At 48.8% G+C, this 13,657-nt stretch overlaps 1 protein-coding gene across 1 annotated transcript in view; it reads left to right on the top strand.

The window, feature by feature from the left end:
• The window catches only part of LOC144511380 (uncharacterized), a 28,233-nt gene extending 22,462 nt beyond the window's left edge, over positions 1–5,771 (top strand). Inside the window, exon 7 of the mRNA XM_078241681.1 lies at positions 236–5,771. The gene's annotated coding sequence lies outside the window, so the exon portion shown is untranslated. The remainder of the gene's footprint in view (positions 1–235) is intronic.
• The last annotated feature ends 7,886 nt before the right edge of the window (positions 5,772–13,657 follow it).

Below are 13,657 nucleotides of genomic sequence, written 5' to 3'. Positions count from 1 at the left end.
CACACACATGCACACACACGTGCACACACACATGTGCACACACACACATGCGCACACACATGTGCACACACACATGCACACACATGCACACACACACACACGTGCACACACACATGTGCACACACACACACGTGCACACACATGTGCACACACATGCACACACACACGTGCACACACACACATGTACACTCACACGCATGCATACTCACACACATGCACTCAATCATCCACACAGACAAGCACTCGTTCACACACTGACACACAAACTTCAACTCACCCACAATCTAGCACATACTCTCACACACAGTAACATAAATACTAACACTCAGTCAACTAAAGCTCACATAAACATACACTGACACCCACCAGCAGTCTCACTCTTATTTACACGCTCATTCACATACCAACACTTGCACAAACACTCACACACACACTAACCCTCGTACATAAAGCACACACACACCACACACTCTTACTCTCTGACACACATCACACACACACACACACACACAGACATTAGCAATCACACACTAAGGCACAGATGCACACAATTGCTCTCCGACACACACACACACACACACACTAAATTTACTTTGCTGAGTATTCACTGAACCAAGCTAAACAAGTGGCACAGTGGTTAGCACTGCTGCCTCACAGTGCCAGGAACACGGGTTCGATTCCTGGCTTGGGTCACTGTCTGTGTGGAGTCTGCACTCTCTTCCAGTGTCTGCGTGGATTTCCTCCGGGTGCTCCGGTTTCCTCCACAGTCCAAAGATGTGTAGGTTAGGTGGATTGGCCATGCTAAATTGTCCCTTAGTATCCAGAGATGTGCAGGTTAGGGAGATTAGTGGGGTTATGGGACTAGGGCTCCAGGTGGGTCTGGGTAAGATACTCGGTTGATGCAAACGCGATTGGTCGAATGGCCTCCTTCTGCACTGTAAGGATTCTATGAACTGATCACAGACCAGAACTGGATCCTTGGGTCTTTCAGTCTCTGTCACTGAGGACCATGCTTGCCTGCTGAGTTCTTTGATAAGATCTCTATCCCTATTTCTTCCAAATAAAGAGATGGTGGAGCTCTGCTGGGCAGTGGTGTTGGTGTGGGTGGTTTTAGTGATGTGTCGTGCACCCAGAGGGAGATCTGAGTGAGGACAAGAGGGACTCCTGGCTCAGCATTTCAATCTGGCCTGTGGGCTGCTGAACTGGATGTATTGGCAGTTGGAGTCAGTTTGTGTTCTTGATACTAAAGACATCAGAGAACATGTTAGGATGTCCCCTCACTAGTCACAATATTAGGCCTCAACTTGAGTATTGTCCCCAATTCTGGGCACCACACTTTGGGAAGGATGTGAATACTTTGGAGATAGTAAAGGAGATTTACTGGAATGGTAACAGGGATGAGGAATCTACTTGAGGGTGGCACAGTGGTTAGCACTGCTGCCTCACAGCGCCATGGACCTGGGTTTGATTCCGGCCTCAGGTGACTGTCTGTGTGAGGTCTGCACATTCTCCCCATGTCTGTGTGGGTTTCTTCCAGGTGCTCCCAGTTTCCTTCTGCACTCCAAAGATGTGCGGGTTAGGTGGATTGGCCATGCTAAATTACCCCTTAGTGTCCAAAGATGTGTGGGTTACGTGGATTGGCCATGCTAAATTGCCCCTTAGTGTCCAAAGTTATGTAGGTTAGGTGGACTGGCCATGCTAAATTGCCCCTTAGTGTCCAAAGATGTGTACGTTAGGGTGGAATGGCCATGCTAAATTGTCCCTTAGTGTTCAAAGGTGTGCGCATTAGGTGGATTGGCCATGCTAAATTGCCCCTTAGTGTCCAAAGATGTGTAGGTTAGGTGGATTGGCCATGCTAAATTGCCCCTTAGTGTCCAAAGATGTGTAGGTTAGGTGGATTGGCCATGCTAAATTGCCCCTTAGTGTCCAAAGATGTGTAGGTTAGGTGGATTGGCCACGCTAAATTGTCCCTTAGTGTCCAAAGATGGTTAGGAGGGTTAGCGGGGTAAATGCATGAGGTCTTGGGGATAGGGTGGGACTGGGTAAGATGCTCTTTCGGAGAGTTAGTGCAGACCCGATGGGCCAAATGGCTGCTTTCTGCACTGTCGGGTTCTATGAATCTCTGAACCTCTGTAAAGTGGGGAAAGAGAAGAAGCTGGGTTTGTTCTCCTTGGAGTGGAGATTGCGATGGGGAGATTGTGATGGGGAGATTGTGATGGGGAGATTGCGTTGGGGAGATTGCGATGGGGAGATTGTGATGGGGATGGTTACAATCATGAGGAGTTGTGATGAAAAAGAAATAAAAACAACTGTTTCCATTGGCAACTGGTAACCAGAGGACATATGTTTAAGAGAATTGGCTAAAGAACAAAAGGGGGCATTTTTTCAATGCAGCGAGTTGTTCTCAGGGATGTTTTGCCTGAGAGGGCGGTGGAAGTAGTTCAGAGTATATTTGAAAGTGAATTGGATAGATACTTGATAGATTTGCAGGGCTATGGGTGGAAAGTGGGACTCATCTTTCAAAGGGCTGGCACAGGCACAGTGGGCCAAATGGTCTCCTTCTGTGCCCTACCCTTCAAGGAGATCACTGGCACAACACCATATATTTCACTTGCTTGCTTGACCTATAAGACCATAAGACATAGGAGCAGAATTAGGCCACTCGGCCCAACGAGTCTGCTCCACCATTCAATTATGGCTGATATTTTTCTCATCCCCATTCTCCTGCCTTTTCCCCATAACCCCTGATCCCCTTATTAATCAAGAACCTATCTATCTCTGTCTCAAAGACACTCAATAACCAATGCAGAAGGTGTGAATTTGAATCATAGAGACAATATGGGGCACAGCCTCAGGGCAAGAGGTCAACTATTTCACAGAAATGTCCCTCTTTTGGGTGGGTTGTGGATATTTTGAATTCTCTATCCCAGCGAGCTGTGGATGCCCAATCATTGGGAAGATTCATAGAATGCCTACAGTGCAGAAGGAGGCCATTCGGTCCATTGAGCCTTCACGGACAGCAATCCCACCCAGGCCCTATTCCCATAACCCCATGTATTTACCCTTCTAGTCCCCCTGACACTAAGGGGCAATTTAGCATGGCCAATCCACCTAACCTGCACACATCTTTGGACTGTGGGGGGAAACCGGAGCACCCGGAGGAAACCCACGCAGACACGAGGAGAATGTGCAGACTCTACACAGATAACGACCCAAGCTGGGAATCAAACCCAGGTCCCTGGAGCTGTGGGGCAGCAGTGCTATCCACTGTGCTGCCCTCAAGACAGAGGTTCGTGAACTCAAAAGAAATTAAGGGATATGGGGATCAGGTGGGAAAGTGGATTGGGATTCAAGGATCAGTCATGATCTTATCAAATGGTGGGACGACAGCCTTGAGGGGCGAGATGATCTAATCCAGTCTTTGTGTGCTTCAATTCCAAGGATACATTGCGATTTGGATCCTGATGTTGTCCAGTGACCCTCAACTGAGAACTGGGGATGTTTCGGAGATCAGAATTGGTTGTGATGGTCCAATTACCCTATATAGACACTCAGCATGCCCAATGGAACTGTATCCCAGCCAGGATCACACCCCAGGCATAGCCCCTGGAACTTTAAAATAACCTTGAGAAGGATAGATTAAGTTTGAGTTCATTTATTAGTGTCACAAGTCGGCTTCACTGCAGTGAAGTTATTGTGAAAATTCCCTAGTGGCCACACTCCGGCGCCTGTTCGGGTGCACTGAGAGAGAATTTAGCATGGTCAATGTACCTAACCAGCACATCTTTCGCACTGTGGGAGGAAACCGGAGCACCTGGAGGAAACCCATGCAGACACGGGGAGAACATGCAGACTCTGCACAGTGACCCAAGCCGGGAATTGAACCCGGGTCCCTGGCGTTGTGAGGCTATCAATCCCCAACACAGTATACAATCCGTACAGTGCAGCAGGAGGCCATTTGGCCCATTGAGTTTGCACTGTCCACAATCCCACCCAACCCCTATCTCTGTATCGCCATGTATCTACCCTGATAGTCCCCCTGACACTAAGGGGCAATTTAGCATGGCCAATCAACCTAACCCTCATATCTTTGGACTTCGGGAGGAAACCGGAGCACCCGGAGGAAACCCACGCAGACACGGGGAGAACGTGCAGACTCCACACAGACAGTGACCCAAGCCGGGAATCAAACCCGGGTCCCTGGCGCTGTGAGGCAGCAGTGCTAACCACTGCCGCCCCCAGCCGTAGAGTGTAGTTTATCCAGAACGGAGAGGCGAGGAGATTACGCAAATTTAGGAAATTTAAAAGGTTAAGGGGTGATTTGATCAAAGCTTTCAAGATACAAAGGGGGAAACAGTCAAGTAATAGGGAGCAACTACTTCCAATGGTTCGAGGGTCGAAGACTTGAGAAATAGTCTAAAAACTGGAGCCTCACCTTTCAGGAGTGAAACTTCTACACATAAAGGATCTCTTCCATTGATGTCAAAGCAATTGTTCTTTTTAAATCTGAGATAGATTGATGATTAACCCAAGGTATTAATGGATAGGGGGGAAAAGGTGGACTATGGAACGAGATTGCAGATTAGCCATAATCTCATTGGATGACGGGGTTTAAGGGGCTAAATAATTTGTTCCTGTTCTCCTGAACTTTCAACTTTAACCCCATGCCGTCTGAAGGGCCTAGCTTGAATTGTAAGGGTGGGCCACCTCGCTTTGGTAATAATTGCTTTCCAATTAACCCTGTCCAACCCTTTAATCATCCTAATTGTCTTGTTCAGATAAGCCTTTAGTCTTTTTGTCTCGAAATTCGTGGCGAGTCGATTGCAACCTACCCTCGGCTTTGTGTTTGAGACCAGGCCCACGGCAGTAAACACAAGTACTTGGGATCGTGCGCCTCAGAAACACAGAGAGACAGCGTGGCTTCCATGTCTGGCCCCTGATTACACGGTTCCTGAGAGTAAGGTTCAGAGGACGCCGATCTCTTACAGACATCCAGCAAGGAACCAGAGCGGCGGCAGGTGAGAAGGCTGAAAGGCAGCTGCCTTCAATGGGTCATGGCCTGTCCTCCATAACGGTGGCACAGTGGTTAGCACTGTTACCTCACAGCACAAGGGACTTAGGTACAATTCCCAGCTTGGGTCACTGTCTGTGTGGAGTCTGCACGTTCTCCCCGTGTCTGCGTGGGTATTCTCCCACACTCCAGAAATGTGCAGTTTAGGGGGAATTAGAATCCATGGAATCCCGACAGTGTAGAAGGAGGCCATTCGGCCCATCAAAACTGCACTGACTGTCCAAAAGACCATTGGCCAGGCCCACTCCCCCTGCCCTATTCCCATAACCCCACGCATTTACCATGGCTAAACCTGCACATCTTTGGACACTAAGGGACAATTTAGCATGGCCAATCCACCTAATCTGCACATCTTGGGACACTAAGGGACAATTTAGCATGGCCAATCCACCTAATCTGCACATCTTGGGACACTAAGGGGCAATTTAGCACGGCCTATGGACTAATTCACTGACAAGTTCACACCTTGTCCTGCGGTGGGCTCTTGACTGAGGTGTATTCGATGGTCTTGCTCTCCGTTGTCACTTGCCCTCAAGTGAAGGGGGCAGGAAGAGTGGATACAGAATACCCCAGCTCACACACAGCGGGTGAGGCCAAACCTGTTGGAGGTTCCTTTCTCCTCTTTCTGCCACATGATGCCCAGTCTCTCCACTTGGCAATTACCCACAGAATTCCTGATTGAAACTCACTGCATGCTGGGGAGAGGTGGGGGTGGGGGGGGGGGGGGGGGGGGGTGGGGGGGGAGTGGAGTTAGTTCAGAGACAGACCCACGGCCCAGCACAGTGAGAGTTTGCGGACCCTCACAAGCATGCACAATGGCTTCAGATCACACTGGCAAAGGATGACTTTGAACCAGTGGGCCGAACAGCCTCCCTCTGGCCCGTCACCCTCTTGTGTTCGAATGAGCAGATGTTTCTCACCTTCAGTGGTATAGAATCTACAGTGCAGAAGGAGGCCATTCGGCCCATCGAGCCTGCACCGACAACAATCCCACCCAGGCCCTATCCCCGTAACCGCACATATTTACCCTCCGAGTCCTCCTGACACTAAGGGGCAATTTAGCATGGCCAATCCACCTAACCCGCACATCTTTGGACTGTGGGAGGAAACCGAAGCACCCGGAGGAAACCCACGCAGACACGGGGAGAACGTGCAGACTCCGCACAGACAGTGACCCGAGCTGAGAATCGAACCTGGGTCCCTGGAGCTGTGAGGCAGCAGTGCTAACCACTGTGCCGCCCAAACATCTTTGGAGTTTTCCTGGCGATCCCATCACCCTGTTGTAACGTCTCATTGCAGGGTGCAAGTGGCAGAATGGGGCGGGCACTGGGTGGTTTTACTGGAATATGAATGGTGAAACCTCCGGAAATATCACTGACATTTTCAATAAATACCTTGCAAAGTTTACTAAATTACAGTGACAAACATCTTGTTTATTTTAACAAAGGTCCCAGGAAGAGTATGCATTTAACATTTGATTGCGCACCCTCCAGGATTGGCCTGGTATTGCCAGCATTTGAGGCTTAATCTCCACGACACTGCTCTGAAGAACTCTAGGAGTGTCAAGTCTTTGAACACTCATTAAGGATGAGTGGGTTGGAGAAATGGCTGTTTGGGTGACATTTCAAGCTTCAGCTTCGTGCAAAATCCTTGCCCCTTGGCCAGAGAAGGGCAATCAGGGGTGACTTTTAACGAGAGTTGGCAACTCTGGATTTAATAGGAGTTCTTTAGCTCAAGTAGACAGTCACCAAGAGGCCCATCAGATGGTCATTTCATAGATTTGATTTGATTTATTATTGTCACATGTATTGTATACAGTGAAAAGTATTGTTTCTTGCACACTATACAGACAAAGCATACCGTTCATAGAGAAGGAAAGGAGAGAGTGCAGAATGGAGTGTTACAGTCATAGCTTAGGGTGTAGAGAAAGATCAACTTAGTGCAAGGTACGTCCATTCCAAAGTCTGATAGCAGCAGGGAAGAACCTGTTCTTGAGTTGGTTGGAAGGTGACCTCAGACTTTTGTATCTTTTTCCCGAAGGAAGAAGGTGGAAGAGAGAATGTCCGGGGTGCATGGGGTCCTTAATTATGCTGGCTGCTTTTCCGAGGCAGCGGGAAGTGTAGATGGAGTCAATGGATGGGAGGCTGGTTTGAGTGATGGATTGGGCTACATTCATGATCCTTTGTAGTTCCTTGTGGTCTTGGACAGAGCAGGAGCCATACCAAGCTGTGATACAACCAGAAAGAATGCTTTCTATGGTGCATCTGTAAAGATTGGTGATAGTCGTAGTGGACATGCCGAATTTCCTTAGCCTCCTGAGAAAGTAGAGGCACTGATGGGCTTTCTTAATTATAATGCCGATATGCAGGGACCAGTACAGGTTGTTGGTGATCTGGACACCTAGAAACCACCAAGGATACAATGGCCTGGTTAGAAATGCAGCAGATTCACAAGAACAATACCTTGGCTACATGGATAAAATTACAAGGACAGGCTGCATAAACTAGACATGAATTCCCTCGAGTACAGAGGAGTGAGGGTTTAAAATGATAGAAAGGGCTCGATTTTCACCATTGAGGCGGGAAGGTTTACTCGGAGGGTTGTTGTGACGACTTGAGATCACAAATAAAGTAGTCCAATGTGTTAAAAAGAAAGAACTTCTTTATAATAGGGGGTTGGAGTTTAAGAGCCGTGGGGTTATGCTGCAACTGTACAGGACCTTGGTGAGACCACAGTTGGAATATTGTGTGCAGTTCTGGTCACCTCACTATAGGAAGGATGTGGAAGCGCTGGAAAGAGTGCAGAGGAGATTTACCAGGATGCTGCCTGGTTTGGAGGGTAGGTCTTATGAGGAAAGGTTGCGGGAGCTAGGGCTGTTCTCTCTGGAGCAGAGGAGGCTGAGGAGAGACTTAATAGAGGTTTATAAAATGATGAAGGGGATAGATAGAGTGAACGTTCAAAGACTATTTCCTCGGGTGGATGGAGCTATTACAAGGGGGCATAACTATAGGGTTCGTGGTGGGAGATACAGGAAGGATATCAGAGGTAGGTTCTTTACGCAGAGAGTGGTTGGGGTGTGGAATGGACTGCCTGCAGTGATAGTGGAGTCAGACACTTTAGGAACATTTAAGCGGTTATTGGATAGGCACATGGAGCACACCAGGATGATAGGGAGTGAGATAGCTTGATCTTGGTTTCAGATAAAGCTCGGCACAACATCGTGGGCCAAAGGGCCTGTTCTGTGCTGTACTGTTCTATGTTCTATATATAAATAAGTAACAATGTAACAACAGTAACCCAGCAGAACAGCAACAACTATGAAAACAGGAGCACTAGAAAAACAGGTCTCACTTACATGTCACCCTCTTGCAGACTGAAAAACCCACCTAAGCCCTGCACATGCTCAGAACACTCAACAGATGTGTTACACAGGAGAAAGAAGCTGATAAGAACACTCTGTACTCAAAATGGAACTGTTGTGAATTTTTGGAATTCTCTATCCCAGAGAGCTTTGGGAGCTCAGTCACTGAGTCTGTTTAAAGACAAGATGGGCGGATTTCTAAATACTGATGCCCTAAAGAGACGTGGGAATAGTGTAGGGGAAAACGGCTTTCAAGTATTGAAGCCAGAGATGAGGAGGAATTTCTTCTCTCAGAGGGGAGTGAATCTGTGGAATTCTTTCCCGCAGAGGGCTGTGGAGGCTGGGGCGTTAAGTATGTTCAAGCCTGAGATTTTTATTCAGTAAGGGAATCGAGGGTTATGGGGATGATGCGGGAAAGTGGAGTCGAGGAGATCATAAGATCATAGAATTCCGACAGAAGGAGGCCATTCAGCCCATTAAGTCCGCACCGACTCTCCGTCAATGCATCTTACCCAGGCCCACACAGTGTCCTATCCCTGCAACCCCACACATTAATCCTGCTAATCCACTTAACCTGCACATCTTTGGACACTAAGGGGCAATTTAGCATGGCCAATCCACCTAACCTACACATCTTGCGACACTAAGGGGCAATTTAGCATGGCCAATCCACCCAACCTGCACATCTTTGGACACTAAGGGGCAATTTAGCATGGCCAATCCACTTGACCTGCACATCTTGGGACACTAAGGGGCAATTTAGCATGGCCAATCCACCTGACCTGCACATCTTGGGACACTAAGGGGCAATTTAGCATGGCCAATCCACCTAACCTGCACATCTTGGGACACTAAGGGGCAATTTAGCATGGCCAATCCACCTGACCTGCACATCTTGGGACACTAAGGTGCAATTTGGCATGGCCAATCCATCTAACCTGCACATCTTTGGACACTAAGGGGCAATTTAGCATGGCCAATCCACCCAACCTGCACATCTTTGGACACTAAGGGGCAATTTAGCATGGCCAATCCACGTGACCTGCACATCTTGGGACACTAAGGGGCAATTTATCATGGCCAATCCATCTAACCTGCACATCTTGGGACATTAAGGGGCAATTTAGCATGGCCAATCCACCTAACTTACATGTCTTTCGGACTGTAGGAGGAAACGGGAGCACCCGGAGGAAACCCACGCAGACACAGGGAGAATGTGTAAACTCCGCACAGACAGTGAACCAAGCTGGGAATCAAACCCGGGTCCCTGACTCTGTGAGGCAGCAGTGCTCACCACTGTGCCGCCGGGCTGCCCCAGATCTGTCATGTTCTGATCATGTCATGGGCTCACTGAATGGCGGAGCAGACTCGATGGCCTATTTCTGCTCCTGCGTCTTGTGGTCTCTGGAGTTACGGTCAGTCCTTTCATTTGATGTCTGCTGAATAAAGCACCTTAACAATTTGTATCTGGCTTCACCTCATTAAAATGTTCCCAGTCTGCACACTGGAAAATGATATGAAAGCAGGTGTGGATCAACAAGGTATCCAGTTCATGGAGAGGCCTTTTCAATCCTTCCTTCACACAGCTCTCACTATTACTTGGACGTTACGCATCGTCCTCGACATAAGATACACGGACTGCCACCACAACTCAACCCAAAGGGTGGCACGGTAGCACAGTGGTTAGCACTGCTGCTTCACAGCTCCAGGGACCTGGGTTCGATTCCCGGCTTGGGTCACTGTCTGTGTGGAGTTTGCACATTCTCCCCGTGTCTGCGTGGGTTTCCTCCGGGTGCTTCGGTTTCCTCCCACAGTCCAAACATGTGCGGGTTAGGTTGATTGGCCATGCTAAAATTGCCCTTAGTGTCCTGGGATGTGTAGGTTAGACGGATTAGTGGGTAAATATGTAGGGATATGGGGGTAGGGCCTGGGTGGGATTGTGGTCGGTGCAGCCTCGATGGGCCGAATGGCCTCTTTCTGTGCTGTAGGATTTCTAAGATCAAAGGTAGACCCACGATTTGCTCCGTATATTACATTCATTCTCACTGGGTTAGGGAGGGGTTAGACATTAAGCAGCGTCCCTCACAAACCCATAGCTGGAACGTGAGTGAGTGAGTGCGAGCTTGAGATGAAGACTCATCTTGGCTGGAATGCCTCATATGGTTGAATAGCCTGACCCTTTTAAGACAGGTTTTCCTCTTTTACACCCGGCTGCCTGGAGAGGGTGCATGAAAGAAAATAGTTTCAGATGCTCGCACGCCTGTGGCGGATCCCAGTGAGAATCAGTGAGATCTCAACAAGAACCAGTGAGGACACATGCAAATCAGTAAGTGTTAGCGAATCAGCGAAAGCTAACAGAGATCGGGGAGGGGCGTCAAAAACTGGTGAGAGATCGCTGGGGGGGTGGGAGGGTGGGGTGGGAGTTGATGAGAATTAGTGAGAATCAAATAAGAATCAGTCAATGGAAAAGAGCGAGAATCACAGTAAGTATCAGTCAGAATGAAAAGAAGATTCAATGAGAATAAGTGAGAATCAGTGACCCCCGGTTAGAGCAGGGGAAATTCGTGAAAGTCAGTAACAGTAAATGAGAATCAGCAATAAAAGTCAGTGAGAATAAGTGACTCTGAGAAACAGTGGAAATTCATTAAAATCAGTGAGTGAATGAGAACCAGTGAGTGAGAATAAATGAGTGAGGATGAATGAGAGTGAGAATGAATCAGTGAGAGTTAATGAGAATCAGGGTGAGAGTGAGAGTGAATGAGAAAGAATGAATGGGAGCCAGGGATCTGTCTCTTCAGGAGAGGAAGGGCCAATTAGCACGGCCAATCCCCCTAACCTACACATCTTTGGACACTAAGGTGCAATTTGGCATGGCCAATCCCCCTAACCTACACATCTTTGGACACTAAGGTGCAATTTGGCATGGCCAATCCCCCTAACCTACACACCTTTGGACACTAAGTGGCAATTTAGCATGGCCAATCCCCCTAACCTACACATCTTTGGATACTAAGGGGCAATTTAGCACGGCCAATCCCCCTAACTTACACATCTTTGGACACTAAGGGGCAATTTGGCATGGCCAATCCCCCTAACCTACACACCTTTGGACACTAAGTGGCAATTTAGCATGGCCAATCCCCCTAACCTACACATCTTTGGATACTAAGGGGCAATTTAGCATGGCCAATCCCCCTAACCTACACATCTTTGGATACTAAGGGGCAATTTAGCATGGCCAATCCCCCTAACCTACACTTCTTTGGACACTAAGGGGCAATTTAGCATGGCCAATCTGCCTAACCTACACGTCTTTGGATACTAAGGGGCAATTTAGCATGGCCAATCCCCTAACCTACACATCTTTGGATACGAAGGGGCAATTTAGCATGGCCAATCCCCCTAACCTACACATCTTTGGACACTAATGGGCAATTTAGCATGGCCAATCCGCCTAACCTACACATCTTTGGATACTAAGGGGCAATTTAGCATGGCCAATCCACCTAACCTGCACATCTTTTGGACTGTGGGAGGAAACTGGAGCACCCGGAGAAAACCCACGCAGACACGGGGAGAATGTGCAGACTCCACACAGACAGTGACCCGAGCTGGGAATTAAACCTGGATCCCTGACACTGTGAGGCAGCAGTGCTGACCACTGTGCCACCGTGCCAGTATAGTTTCTTAATGGGACAATTACAGAGCCAAGGAGGATGGGGGAACAGCGCAGTGAAGAATTAGCATTCTCAAAGTGTAATACAATGGGCTGAATGGCCTCTTCCTTGGGCTGGATGATTTTTGATTGTCTTTGGGGCTCCCCCCGGGTCTGTTTAATTCCTGTCCCCCTGGTTGACAGGTTACTGTCCCAGGCTGTGGGAGAATGAATCAAAGTGAGAATGAATCTGTGAGAGTCAGTGAGAATCAGAGAATCGGTGAGAGTGAATGAGACAGAATGAATGGAAGCCAGGGATCTGTCTCTTTGGGAAAGGAAGGAGGAATTGGGGGAGATTAAAAGGGGTAGAGGGGGAATGAGGTTAAATGATGGCTTGATGGAGAGAGAAGGAGAGAAGGTCCAAAGTTTGCTCACCAGACTGAGCTTGGCCCTGGTCCGCTTGGCCCTCAGTGGGTCTCTCCTGGGGGGGTCTGGAGAATCTCCAGTGCTGCTGGGATGCAGAGGTCAGTTTCTCCGGGCTGTGGCCAGGGAGGGGGCGGCTGTGGGAGGTTCGAATGTGCGGGGAAGGAACCTTCATAACTGTTCACCAAACAATAAGGTGTATAAGATTTTGATGGGTATAGATAGAGTGAATGCAAGCAGGCTTTTTCCGCTGAGGCTAGGGGAGAAAAAAACCAGAGGGCATGGGTTAAGGGTGAAAGGAGAAAAGTTTAAAGGGAATATTAGGGGGGGGGCTTCTTCACGCAGAGAGTGGTGGGAGTGTGGAATGAGCTGCCGGATAAAGTGGTAAATGCGGGGTCACTTTTAACATTTAAGAATAACTTGGACGGGTTCATGGATGAGAGGGGTGTGGAGGGATATGGTCCAAGTGCAGGTCAGTGGGACTAGGCAAAAAATGGTTCGGCACAGACAAGAAGGGCCAAAGGGCCTGTTTCTGAGCTGTAATTTTCTATGGTTCTAATAACCCTGTCTAACCCAGGTCAGCCTGGGACAGTAGCCTGTCAACCAGGGGGACAGGAATTAAACGGACCCGGGGGGGGAGAGCCCCAAAGACAATCAAAAGTCATCCAGCCCAAGGAAGAGGCCATTCAGCCCATCGTATTAAACCTAGAGAATGCTAATTCTCCACTGTCCCCTATTCTCCTTGGCTCTGTAATTGTCCCATTGGTTTGGTGGCACCAGTGGTTAGCACAGCTGCCTCACGGCGCCAGGGAAACGGGTTCAATTCCTGGCCTTGGGTCACTGCCTGTGCGGAGTCTGCACGTTCTCCCCGTGTCTGCCTGGGTTTCCTCCGGGCGCTCCCGGTTTCCTCCCACAGTGCGAAAGACGTGTAGGCTGCCCGGGTTCCAAGAGGAAAAGGAAGCTCAGTAACTCTCAGTATTGCTGCCTGAATTGTACAATGGGTACATCGTACCAGGGGCAAAATCACAAATGTCCCGGCACAGGCAGAGATTACCTAAACAATTCTCAGCCTCAGAGGGGGAGGCGGGGGGGGAGGGGGCGCTGTGATGTCATCTACTGGTCTAGCCGTGTACCCCCGGGTTGGAGT

The sequence above is a fragment of the Mustelus asterias genome, chromosome 24 (assembly GCF_964213995.1).
Source record: "Mustelus asterias chromosome 24, sMusAst1.hap1.1, whole genome shotgun sequence".
In the NCBI taxonomy this organism is placed as follows: domain Eukaryota; kingdom Metazoa; phylum Chordata; class Chondrichthyes; order Carcharhiniformes; family Triakidae; genus Mustelus; species Mustelus asterias.
The sequence above is the reverse complement of the archived record's forward strand: the minus strand, read 5'-3'. Positions and strand labels throughout refer to the sequence as shown.